Source organism: Nothoprocta perdicaria, unplaced genomic scaffold (assembly GCF_003342845.1).
Source record: "Nothoprocta perdicaria isolate Ctin4 unplaced genomic scaffold, notPer1 scaffold_308, whole genome shotgun sequence".
NCBI classification, from domain to species: Eukaryota; Metazoa; Chordata; class Aves; order Tinamiformes; family Tinamidae; genus Nothoprocta; species Nothoprocta perdicaria.
The window spans coordinates 568,419-581,864 of NW_020455542.1; the positions used below are offsets into that span (position 1 = coordinate 568,419).

The 13,446-nt window shown below is 40.7% G+C and overlaps 1 long non-coding RNA gene across 1 annotated transcript; it reads right to left on the reverse strand.

Annotated features, from left to right (window-relative positions):
- Positions 1-547: 547 nt before the first annotated feature.
- On the reverse strand, positions 548-13,115 carry LOC112950103. The gene is made up of 3 exons (XR_003249951.1): positions 12,904-13,115; positions 8,689-8,873; positions 548-963 (listed from the first exon to the last, which is right to left on the reverse strand). It is a non-coding gene; the product is annotated as an uncharacterized LOC112950103 (long non-coding RNA).
- Positions 13,116-13,446: the final 331 nt, after the last annotated feature.

Genomic DNA, 13,446 nt, shown 5'->3' on the forward strand with positions numbered 1-13,446 from the left:
CTGTAACCCTCCCTGACTGCATAAGCAGTGATATAGATTACATTTTTTTTTAATCTGTCTGTTTAGCACCTCAAAGCAGTGACTGATTCTTAAGACATACCGCTCCCAGCACTATGGCTTCCAAGCACTTGAGTTACTCGATGTTGCTCTCATGCTGTACAAACATGGTCTATGGGAACAGCAAGTCTCTTGTCTTTAAAAGGAGAATATCCCCTCCCTTCACCTAGCTTTGATGAGTGCTGGAATCATTCCTGACAGGTCTCCTTCCCATTCCTACTCATATACCCACCCCTCCTCTCTCTCGCTTCATAGAGTAATGTCGTGTCTTTTAAGAACTCAATTCCTCCAGGAGCTCTCTGGACTTGAGCATCTTTATTGCTCTGCACAAAGATAAAAAGCCGAAAGCAAAGGAAAAGGAGAGCAGGAAGGTACTTGCACATTCTCATGGCAAGGTCAGAGACTAATATATTAGGAAACTGTTAACAAAGAAACTTAAATTTAACATTTCCCTTGGGTGAGATTAGGTGCATTGTCTGTCTCCTTTCCCCATCTGTCTCCTCTCATCTCTTTACTACCCCCTGATGGGACCAATTGAAACACACCTTCAGAAGCTTGAGCTACAGCTAGATCCCACAGCAAAGCGGTCCTAGGCTCCCCAGGTAGTTGTTCCTTCTGCTGCATCCAGTGCTTAAGAAACTCGAAGTTGCTAGGCATGCGATGGAGCGATCTGGCAAGCTTCTCAAGGCAATGTCATTGATGGTCACACTTTTCTTCTACTCCAGTAACAACTTGAATTCCAATTTTACCCTATTCAATAAGGAACCTACATTTCTCGTCTCTTTCTCCTGGCAAATTCTTCATAGTTCCAGGTATGGACCAGGTTATATTACACCTCAAGTGAAAAAGCTCCAGGTGCTAGACATCAAGGCACTCTCCAAGAGAAGATAACTTTTCCCATGTTCCCTGTAAAAGCAAATACCAGCTTTTCAACACCTACAAGCAATCTCTAAACTGAAAGACACTGCTGTTTTCATTTTTCCCCCACTGCTGGATGGGGTCTGGAGACACCCCTCTGCTTCCCACAACATCCTTTCCCCCAGCCTTGACCTTCTTCCTCCATTTAGATTGCCCATTCTCTGCCACAGCTTGCCCTGCATGACATTTCTTCAGCACCTCACACGACTGACTGCTACGCTCACACACACTAATACTGCTACTATACTCGGCAGGGAAGAGATTGATTTTGTAGAAATCCACATTTTTACCTGCAAGTTTACAGTTATCATTATCAGTTACAGTAGTCAGCTGCTATAGCAGGGAAATTCTTTAATTTCCGAGCAGCAAAGGAATCTTTTGGAACTAAGTCCATTCAAATATAGCAATCATGTTGCCACAGCATCATTTATTGCAAGACTTGGCTGCTTTCTCCTCAATTTTGCCTCAGGCCTAGATCAGGTCAAGTAGACCAACTCTAACCAGAAGCAAAACCTCTCTAAAGCCTCTATTAGCCAAAAACAAGTCTTTTGTAAGATGAAAAGAAAGCTTCTCTAATGAGAACTTTCCTTCCAGCTCTTTGATTAAACACAGTGGCCAGAACAGCAAAAGTGACAAAAACATTCACCATGGGTTTTGAATGTAGCCTGTGTAGTCAAGCAAAACAACTGTGGCTGATCAAACATATGAACATGCTTTACATTATGTGAGTAATAAGAAAAAAATTTGAGGGGCAAGCTTAACATTGCCACAATGCTGCTGGGGTTTTTTTGTTTTGTTTTTAAAACATCAGTTACCTCCAAACAAGCTGTTATCACAGTTTACTGAGCATTGTGGTCAGAGCTCCCACCTTCAAGTCTTCAAGGTCTCTCTCTTAAAATATCTTTTTATTTGTGGACAGTTTATCTAAAGAAAAGTAAGAGCAGAGAACTGCATGGGTTTCCACTGTTAACAGGAGAAAGGCAAGTAAGGCAAAGGATATACTGAGAGCAATCAAAACATCCTTTTCTCTGTAACAGTAACAATTCCAAATAAAATGCTTTGGGAATGCTCAGATTCTTGCCATATAACAACGCTTAAGGATTTTTAGGATCTAATACAAAAAATTTTCCAAAGGCAGGATGGAGAGGAAGAGTCACATAATGAGGTTTCTGTAAACCAAAGACCACAGGCTCCTTTTTATGATAAAAATATCACAGCAAGTGCTCTTCTGGAAAAGTTGTAGATGCTTGGCATTATTAAAGCTCTGTGGGAGTCTGATTTTGCGGTGATGGAGGTCAGTGACAGGAAGAAGGAATGCATTTATCTAAAGCACACACACTCAACCATGGGCCAATGTATGCACAACACAATCCTCTCAAAGAAACAAGAAAGCTTTCACAGTTTTGAATCATTCAGTTCTTTCCACCATTGAAGCTTGGTCTACACCTGCCCTTTCACATCCTCATACAACCTACTTCCTTGTCCGTACCCTTCAGCTGCTCTTAAAATTGGTAGGGCTAGGATACCTCTAAAAGATGCAGCACTCTGGTAATTTGGAGTCAGAGCAAAAATAGTGGAAAAAAAAATCTAAATTTAAAGCCTGTTTCTCTCATGATACCCACAAGGTCCCCCATTCTTGGGTACAGCCAAGGCAGAAACTAATAGCATTTGAGAAAGGTATATTCTACAGAACCAAAAACACCTCACCCATTAAAGACAGCAAGGGTATGCTTATTCAAGAAAAACATTTAATAACTTTCTTTTTCAAGTTCATGGAGCTCAAGTCCATCAAAATTCATATAAAGCACTGAAACAGCAACGCCTTCACCCATAGTTCTCCCTGAATATATATGACCACACTTCAAAAGCAATGACTGTATGTAAAAAACTGATCCCAGAATAAAAGCAGTTACGGAAAACACAAAGCAAAACCAACCACACTCTCTAAAAATCCACCCTCCGGACCCCTTTTCTTAAGGCCATCTACAGTCAGAGGAGTTTTATACATATATATATATACACACACATATGTGTATATATATACACACACATATACATACACACAAGAAAGCTTTCACAGTTTTGAATCATTCAGTTCTTTCCACCATTTAAGCTTGGTCTACACCTGCCCTTATACACATATATATGTGTGTGTATATACACACACACACTACATATTTTTTTTATACACACACACACACACACTCTTCAGCTAAAAAAAAACAGACTTAAATAAGAGTTTGCTGCCTTTGTGCTGTCAGATAGGATAAATTTTGAAGTCAGCCATTGCTGTATGCTATATATAATTGAAAAAATGATTTTAGATGGTTATTACAATGCTCCAGTGACATTTCTTTCACTTGACCAGCAAAATCTGTAACAGCATCCATCTTACTAAAGATGTGGTGCTGTGGATATTCCCCTCTCACACTACCCAATCAAATTCCAACAGTGCTCAACATTCTGACATTTATTTTAGCTATCAGACCTACCTCAGCAAAGTAAAACTTCTCCCTCTGCAAGGCTCTTGTGTCTTTCCTACAATTATTATGTGTACCTAAAAGATATACCAGCCATTTCTTCTTCTGGAGGAAGAGTCATCTCATGCTTTCATGAAGTTATCATACAGATTGCTAACAGAGTGACTAACACGATTTTCCTTATTTAGAGGTCAGCAGATGTTTAATATTGCATGTTCGCTTTAGCTTGATTTGTGTCATGCTGAAGGTGTCAAAGCTGACAGGTTAGCTACAGAGACTACCCATGCTGTTGCGCCTAGCCATGCCTGCTCTATTTGTATCACAGAACACTAAGTAGCCAGACAAGAGGAAGTTTTGATATTAAAACCTAAGTGTATTTCAAACTGAAAAGCAACAATGAGAAATCACATCTAAAAGCAAACAAAAGACACTACTCCATTGCATCCAAAGACAGCGTGCAGACTTCCTCACATATCTAAACCAAGTCTGGATAACAGGGAAGGAAAGTCTGTCTAAACCAAGTCTGTGAAAGGAAGAAAAGAAAAATGTTTAAGTGAGCTCACAGTCTTTTCTTACACAGCAACAGGGTTACACCCATTTTCCAAACAGTAAAGTTAAGTTTTCAGCTCCCCCTATTGCCCACCCGCCTTTTATCCATCTGCCTCTCTACAACTGTGGTACCCAAATACAGATAAGAGACTCTGGAAAAAATGCCCATTGTACCATTTGACTCTCCACTCAGAAAACACTTAACACAGTTAATCATCATCTCAAAAATCAGATTAGTACCAGAAGACATTTCATCAAACGCTTCATGTGTCCAGTCAGGTCTTCCCAGACATCTACTGACCATGATGAGTCACATATGAAAATGGGCGCCATGCACAACAAATTTGTGGACTGAAATCTTGGCATACACCAAGCTTTTCCACTGACAGCTAGAGCTAAAGGTTCCTCTGTCTTCATATCTTTTAAAGCCTAATAAAAATTATTTATGCTCTCTCTGGGCTATTTGGTTTAAGCCCCTCCAACTCAAGTATGACAGTTTCTGGGACAGCATTAGGTTTCTTACAGCACTCTGACTAGCAATCACATCTGTACCTGACTGTCAGGGGACTTTCTTGGCTGAGCTGGCCACCTTGGTCTATTGCTGAGAGCTCTGAAATTTCTCAATTGAAACATTTGAAAGTTAATGAACCTTTCTAATACAAAGCTCCCACAGCTCACGAGTTCTTTTATGACAGCAAATGGTGGATGCAATAGCAAAACCTCAGTTCAGACAGGCTCGTCTTTTTCACATGACTTCAAGAGAGCAGGCTAGACTCTCAGTGGCTGTAAATCAATATCCCCACGACATGGGCAGGGAGAACAGCAGCACGTTTCACTTGCACCTGAACTCTTAGCTTGCTATATTTTTCCTCTCAGGAAAAACCGACTTGGCCATTTGAATTTCATTATCTGATTTTTGCCTACTATCTTATACAGCTAAAACAGGAATTTTCAGTTTCAGGACACAATTGATAACAAAGAGTTACTAGTGAGCTACAAACTCAACCGAGAGTGCAAAGCACATTTATTTGTCACTGCACCTCTTTAACATGTACAGATCCATGAAGCTGAGGTCTTGATTATCTTCAGTACATGCAAGTATACCAACATCATCCCTTCAAGGAGTTCATAACTTGAAACTCAAGAAATTTGCCAAAAAGCACTAGGAAGAACCATCTTGAATAAACTATAGAAACACACAGCAGAAGCAAATACAGCAACTACCTAACTTCCTTTCAACACTGTGCCTAACACAAAAAACCTAGTACCTTCTCAAGATTAGCTCTCTGCTGGCTAGTACTTATGATGTCAACTTCAACATACAACGTAATAGGCAAAGTAGCCCTGATAATGCTACAATCACTAGTGGTTGATTTAAGTCACCCACAGTACTAAGGTGGAAGCTCCTACTGCAATATATTTTAAAAAGTCATTTCAAGTTTGTAAGTAGGTGGAGAAAAGAGTTGTCCTTAACTATTGATCTTCCCATTTGCTCACCTGAATAAGAATTTATACAGCCATCAGTAGAAATATAACCTAAATAAATAGCAGATGCGTGTGCTGGGATTAATAAATTATTTGAACAGAGAATGAGTGCCTATGTGAGTTATAATGTGTCAGAAAGGAGAATATATGGGTGAATTAACGGGTGATATACACAATCTGATTAGTAGCAATGCCAGAACATGAAAAACATAAGGGAACAGAACTGGAAGAAGCAGACAAAGCAGGTATTTTATATTTTCTATGATAAAAGAATAAAGCAGGAGCCTCCTAATACATTTAAAAAAACTAGAACATAGTCAAGAAGACACAGACAGGCACTCAGCACTGACATACAGCTTTTAAAATCTGTTTTATGAAGCATAATGATTTATTTCACAGAACAGACATCTAGAGGAAAAAAAAAAAGTAGCACCGACTGATTCTCCTACAACAGTCTGCATCATCTCTGTAGCATGACCTAAGACTTTTCTCAGAAGAACTACTTTTTAGATGCCAAATAGTTCAGCTCTAGAAAACACTGACACAGTCACCTTACATGCTAAAGCAATACAGCAACTTAAACAGCAAACGAGAGTGTAATAAGAGGTATTCCCAGCCATACACAACAGCTCTCTAAAACAAGATGCCACAGGTATACTTGTCTCTAGGATTAGAGGCAGCAAGAGGCATTACCTACCACCAGCAAGAGGCATTACCTACCAGAATCCTGGTCAGCTCTATCATTTTAACCTCAGTTCAGACCACAAGAAGAGACTGCAGCTTTGATGCACTGCAAGAAAGGTGCTGCATTAACTTAGGAGTTCATTACCTAAAACAACCTGGGAAACAGACCACTTTCAGCAGCAGCATTCTATTATAAAAAAATAAGCTCAACTAAACAGCTCTAAGTATCTCTATGTAGGCGCATTTTTCCCAGAAAACAGTAAAAGGATGAGGAGAACGCAGGCAAGCTCTTTCTCCTCCACTGTCCTGGAAACTCCCAATGCCCCTGCATTGATGTGCGTCTTGCACTCCACACTGAGAAGAATGAATTATTTCAAATAAGTCTGGCAACACATTAGTGACAAACTTGCTGGCTAAATAAATGTGTGCAACAAATGCTAAGCCATTCTTTCCTTTCTCAAAGGGAGTCAATGAAGTACGCAGGAATCAGCCACTAAGACATGGGGCAGGGGAAAGCAGCTTCTCAAAAAATTAAACTAAGAAAGAGAAGTCTATGTTGCAGAGGCTGTCTCCTTCAGCAACTTCTGGCTTCAAGTATGGGGATGCAGAAATAGAACAAGTCTCAAGGATTCTCTCTGCTCTTCTATCAGAGATGGAATGTGCCACTTGAGCAACTTGGTTTCCATGTCCATTTTGTAACCTTTGTAACACCTTCGCACTTCACAAAGATCCTGATACAGGAAATGTCAGATACTTTGTAGACCTTCTCAAAGCTTTTCAGGGGCCAAAGCACAAACCCAAAACCGACATGTTAATCTGGCTTTTACTTACTTTTCATTTTAACTCACCCTCTCTCTCTAGTACTGTACATCTGATTTGAACAACACTGCTGGGCTCAAAACTAAAGGGCACTGAATGAGAGAATTGTTAACATCAGCCAAATGGTATTTCCTTCCTTCTTCCCTCTACATACAAAGCGCAGGGCTGAGGCTACTATCATTCCAGAAGACGCTCTTTGTCTTTTGGTTTGAAGGTTGCTGGTGCCTTTTTTCTTTCCCCCCACCCTCCCTTCCTCCCCTTTTCAATTGCTAAACCTGCCATTGGGGTTGAGAATGGGAAGACGGGGGAGGGGAAGAGAATCTGGTGAACAGCTGGGGCCCATCACTTTTCATTGCAGGTCTTGGAGAGATGTGGTTGACAGAGTGATGCACAGAGGCTGTCCCAGTTAATGACTTCACCATTCTCCATCATTATCCCCATCATTAGGAAATTAGGAGGACAGAAGGTATTTACTGTAAACCTGCCACCTCCCAAGGAGAGATAAATAGAAACTGATAAATGGGATCTTCTGGTGCTGTTCGTCTATTAACCTTCTGCTTCCCAGTTTAGGCATATGCATGCTATCCTGCCATTAATATCCAGTAATTGGCATAGCAGTGGTCAAAACAACCATACCTTTACTACACGAACCTCTCCTGTGTTGTAAGCAAGTGCATAACTATATCAAAGCATTGCTAATTCAGTCAGTTAAACCATCCTGAGCAGCTACTTCCACCTTAGCTCTGTTTTCATAATCCTAAATTGGCCCTGGTGAGGTTTAAGATGCTTCACCATTTTGTTTAGAGTCAGTTTAGGAGCAAGACAGGAGAGGAAAAAACTACTTATATGAACGCTCCACCAAATAAGCAACAAGCCATCAAGTAGCTGTAGCTACTTGTAGCATTTAGAGTCAAGTTACAATTGGCTCTGCCAGCCTACCTCTAAACACTACTCTTATTTCCAGGTGAGATAAAGTCCCCCTTAACAGAAGTTTTTGAATAGAAGGATTTTCCAAGTCATCCTGAAGCAATATGATCTGAAAACTGTCAAAGAACTAAACTTTCAGAGGGCTCAGAATTTAACAATTGACTTGCCCATCAAGTGGTGGTCAACGTTTGGCAGCTTCTGAGACTCTCCTGTGCTGCTCCTTTAATGCAAGGAAAGAGCTCTTCATATGAACTTACCTGCTTCAGTTTCGCAAAACTTGGCCTCTTAGACAGAAGGGAGTCCTCAGAGGAACGCCATCATCACCCTCATACCTCAGTCATGAAATCTAATGAGGCCAAAGCAAGCCACACGTTTCACCTAAACTAGCTTTCCCCCAATCACATCGGCCCCAAAGCAAGTGCTTTGTCTCCTATGTACAAGTCCACTTCCTGGTCCATTAATTTATTTGTCTTTCAGCTGTAATATCACTCCTCTACTTAAGATGACTTCATTTCACAGCTACTTTCCTTTATGTATTAGTTTGTACAATTCATTTCCTTTACTCGATATATAAGGTTTTCTTGTTTCAACCAGTACTACATTTCCTATTCACATGATATGCAAGTATCCAGAACTGAAAGTTTATACAAAGAAATTTCACAGCTACATTACTGACAATTAAACAAATAAACCCAAAATTAACATGAGAACTTACATAAATTTCAGATAAGACTCCTATATTATTATGACACTTCTAGCAATGTCCCACCTTTATCAGAAGTGCAGGAAGAATGCAGGGTCTGCTCCTGTATATGCTGTTCTAGCAAGCAGGGCTTTTGCATTATGCTGGCTGGATGGCTCCAAGATCTTGGAAGGCAGGATTTGCTCTCTAGGCCTGGACAGCAGCTGCAGCTGAACAGTCACATTCATCTTGGACTCAATACATTGTCTTAACTGCAAGAGGAAAAAGTCTTGAGAACACTGAAGTCCAGAGAGTTTAAATAAAAATACACTTTGCATCTTTAAGTAACTTGGAAAAGGTTAAATACAGACCCGTGAGATAAATTGCTTCACAAATAAAAATATTGTGCTCTCAAGATTCACAAACCACCCAGTAACAGGCAATTCACACAGAATTTAGCTCTCTCCATCCACCTGAAAGCTTTTCTAAGGCAGAAACTGTATCAGGTGGTCTCCCAAATGAACTACTATGGAACTGACGGGGGTACAGACTTAACACTACTGCAACCCTCTGGCAAAAAAAATTGCCCTCAAAATCAAAAGCCTTAAAATAATACAAGTAGTACTAGTATCACAAATCTAAGCCAAAAACTTGCATATTTTCAGGCTTCTGCCTACTGTACACTCTCATTAAAACAGTTCATGGACTCTAGAATATACTTATTTGCCATACAACCTTAGCAAAAATTGCTTACAAAAGTGAGACCTGTACGACAAAAAGATTCCCCCGCCACACACCCACACACATGCCACCAGGAAACACTTAGACTCCAACTATTATTGCCTGCAATACTGCAAAAGGAACAATGTAAATAAGTATAAATGTACTGGCCATTTAACAGAAATGTTCCTTCTTGGGTGTTATCAGTTATCACTTTTTAAGTGACAAGTTTAAGGAATTTTGACAGGGAAATCCAGTATTTAAATCAGATCAGGCAAGATATGAAGTGGAATATCAAATTACCAAAAAAAAAAAAAAAAATCTACTGAAGCAGAAGCAACTATTCATTTAAAAAAAAAATCCCACGAAGTTCTTGACATTTCTGCCCTCTAGTCTCTGCTACGCTACAAAATTTGTACAAAAACCACGAGAGCAATTTGTTCTGCTGCTGCTACCATAACTAAACATACAGTGTAAAATTTCGGGGGTTTTTTTAGCTGTTATGTCAGGACGCAGCTGAAAACACACAAATTAGAAGAGAAATACATATGGCTGCTATTGTCATTTTTAGCTTGGCTTTCTAAGGAAGAGTTTGCAAATCCCCCATCCAAACATCTCAGTGATTTTTTTAATGGAATAACCAATATCCACCAGGCCTGACAAGTCAGCAGACATGCTAGAAAAATATCACATTTCTAAATGTTTTGTGAAGACAGAAGACCTAACAGAATACAGAGAACTTCCTTTCCCTTATTGAAGAACACTGTGCAGAAACACCATGTCTAGCAGTATTATATACAAGAGCCTGCCTCAAATGCTGCCCTTGAAGGAAAGTTTCTTCATTCCGACTTCATACCTTTCAACTCTGAGAAATAAAGAACTGTGTTTTGTTAATTGTGGTGTCGGGAAGCATTTGTTTTCTTTCCTGTACACATGCCTTCAATGCAGACAGGCATAACAAGCCTGCTGTTCCATAGTCTTCCCCTATTCATGCAAGGCTGAGTGAAGTTTAGGAAAAAACAGGCTATTTGCCACATATTTTGAAACTTAATGCATCCATCAGTTGAAAAACCAAACTACTAGGCAAGAAAAATTATTCCAGACTGAACCTATTTGTGCAACGAAGCATGCAATATAGTCATCTTTCTAATACAATCTAAGGGCTAGAATCAAGGACAATGCTTAAAAGCTGTCTGCACAGCTCCTGGGTGACTCAGACGTTAGCATGCTCTGGAATGGGAATCAAGCACTTCCTTGGCTCAGTCTTACTACTTCATACAGTCATGTTCAGATGCACAACCCTGCCCAGATATACAATGTGCTCAGCACTGCTGACTTAGTCTGCAAATAAAACTTTGCTTGCTTTTTCTATACTAATTTCTCTATTAATTAAGTACCAGAATCTAATAACATGACTGTGATACCAAGTTCTAATAGTAACACAACTATTTATTTCCATCTGTCTAAGCAACTGGCAGTGTCCATCAATTATGGTGATGGCCAACCAATAGTTGCAGCTGCAAAATGGAGAGAGGAAAAAAAGAAGACACAGGATTAATATTTGAAGTTACTGTGATTCACCTGCAATTTTCCTAGTGGTAATTAGCTATTTGTAGAAACTGTCAACAATCAACATCAGCCAATCTGTCTACACCAGGAATTGGACTCTCTGACAGAAATTGTCCTTGACAGTTTTCCCCCCTCCCTCCTCTTGTCACCTCCTCCCTCCCATTCAGGATTTACTTCAGTCCTCCCTAATAGCCTTGTCTTATTCTTTTCCACTGGACAGTAGAACTTAATGTGTCAAAATAGAGAGAGACATGGTGACTGACATCTGATACAATCACAATTATTTCTTATCCTCAAACCTACAAAATGCAGTGCTGTCTTCATGCTCTCCAATGACTCAGTTTCTCTGTCAGCCCCTTCATAGATTTGAACCCCATCTCACATCAAAAAACTACCAAGCTATACAATAAAAGAAACAATGCTGAGTGCTTGCTCTTTAACAAAGATGTGTAGCTATTTTTCATTCTTTAGCTTAAGAGCTCTTGTCACACCCCTCAAAATAGGTACCTGTTCTATTTAGCTAGGCCAAATGAGCACAAGATCACATAAAGAGCTTTTTTTGTACTATGCCACGTAAGGATAGAAAAAAAAATGTAATAAAAAACCCGTTCAGCATTAGCCAGTAATTCTTATTTTTAAACACTTTAAGGTATACAAATATTACTCTCTAGAAAAGAGATATCATAGGGTAAAACAAACACACTTTATCAGCACTGAGCTACCCAATGTTTTTTTCGTCTTCTTTACAAGAAGTAATAAAATAACAGCACATCAGCAACAGATTTATACATCAGTTAAAAACTTATTACAACTCTTGCTTAGTGTGGTGCCTTTATAATAAACACTCACAAACAAGCATCACCTCCTATAATTAAATATTAATTGAAATCATTTTATGCAGGTAAGTTCTCTACTTAACGAAGCAGAGATGATGTCACCTCAAACATCACAATCAGAGGCATCTCTGAACATAGCTCCTCGATTGACAGAGAGAAGGGAGGGGGAAAAAAGTGGGGGGAAGGGAGAGATCTTAAAAATAAAATACCACCTGGAAAGTTACTTGAAGTAATCCAACCTATGTACACACAGTACTATCTGAACTTTGCCCAATGGGCAAGTTAATTCCGGTTACTTGGTTGGCTGTTTAAGGAGCTCAATCACAATATAAAAATAAGAACCATCAGCCTCCACAATTTCTATATCCAGCAACAAAAAAAAAAAAAAAAAAAAAAAAACAAACACAAAACCACAAACAAGTCCCAATTTCTCCTCTTAAAAGATCACTTCAAAAGGTATTTCATGTACAGGGTTTTTTTTAATTAAAAAGCAAAGATTTACAAATATGGTAGAGATCATTTGGGATTAATCAATCATTGTAGACCACGCTGGAGTCATAAGACAAAACGGACATAAAGAATAGCATACAAGGCACACATGAAAAACTTCCTTTGGACCCTTATGCACATGCAATTTATATACTGAAAAAATAATAAAAGAACTCTTTTTTGAAGTGAAATACTTCAAGAATAGATTTAGAAGATAAAATTCTTTAGCTCTTCTTTGTCCATCTCAAACCATAGAAAATACAAAGCAAGAAGAACCCAAACTTAAGGCCTTTTAGCACAGGGAAAGCAACTCTACAGTATTAACCACAGCTAGGCCATCCTCTAGGTGCTAGACAAAACACACAATATCTCCTTCCTTATTAGGACACTCAAATACTTCTAGTCCTTTTATGTAGGGACACAGATCAGTGTCGTTATAACGGCCTTTGTTTCCACATCTGCCTAGCCGGTTTGAATGCCAGCAGCGTTTAAGCTGCTGCTCCCAAGGCAATTAAAAAAAAGACCCCAGACGACGGGCTTCGTGCAGGAATAGAGCGAGATCGGGCCCGGGTCCCGCAAAGAGCCGACGGACAGCGGCTGGAAAAGGACGCTGCGACCAGCCTCGCGACATAACCCCCCACCCACTGAGAGGCGCTCACCCCCATCCCAGCAAAAAGGACTTTCTTACCGAGTCGAGTTAGTCGGGCTGGTCGCGCAGCCGTCCGCGGCGGTGCCGCCGCAGCGCTTTCTTCCGGCCGCTTCCAGAACATTCCGCGACGTTTGGGAAGAGGCGTCCGCGCTACGCGGGGCCCCGACGTGGGCTGAGAGGCACAGACACGCCCCGAGGAGCTCTCCAAGCTCAGTACTGCCCCAACCGGGCCCTAACAGCGAGGCCGACCTCCTCCGCCTCACGACGGGCAAGGGGGCTGCACAACTGCCCTTGCACCCCCGTCACGAAAAGCCTCGACTCACGATGCAGCCCGTGGACTCCAAAGGGACCCTTGCTGCTGGGGCCAGCTAACCTCTACCATGCGCCCTCTCGCTGTCTCTTTTCACGTCGCCTTCTCTCCCGCTGCCCGTCCGGCTATGCTCCGCCCGCGTCTATTTCTCCTTCAATAGCCGTGGTGACTAAGGGCAGTTAACGCTGCACTCGGCGCACCTAGCGCCCAACGGCTGGCAGCTAACGGCCGCTGGACTTCAAAGGAGCCGCGCGCGCGCCCGACTCTCCTCA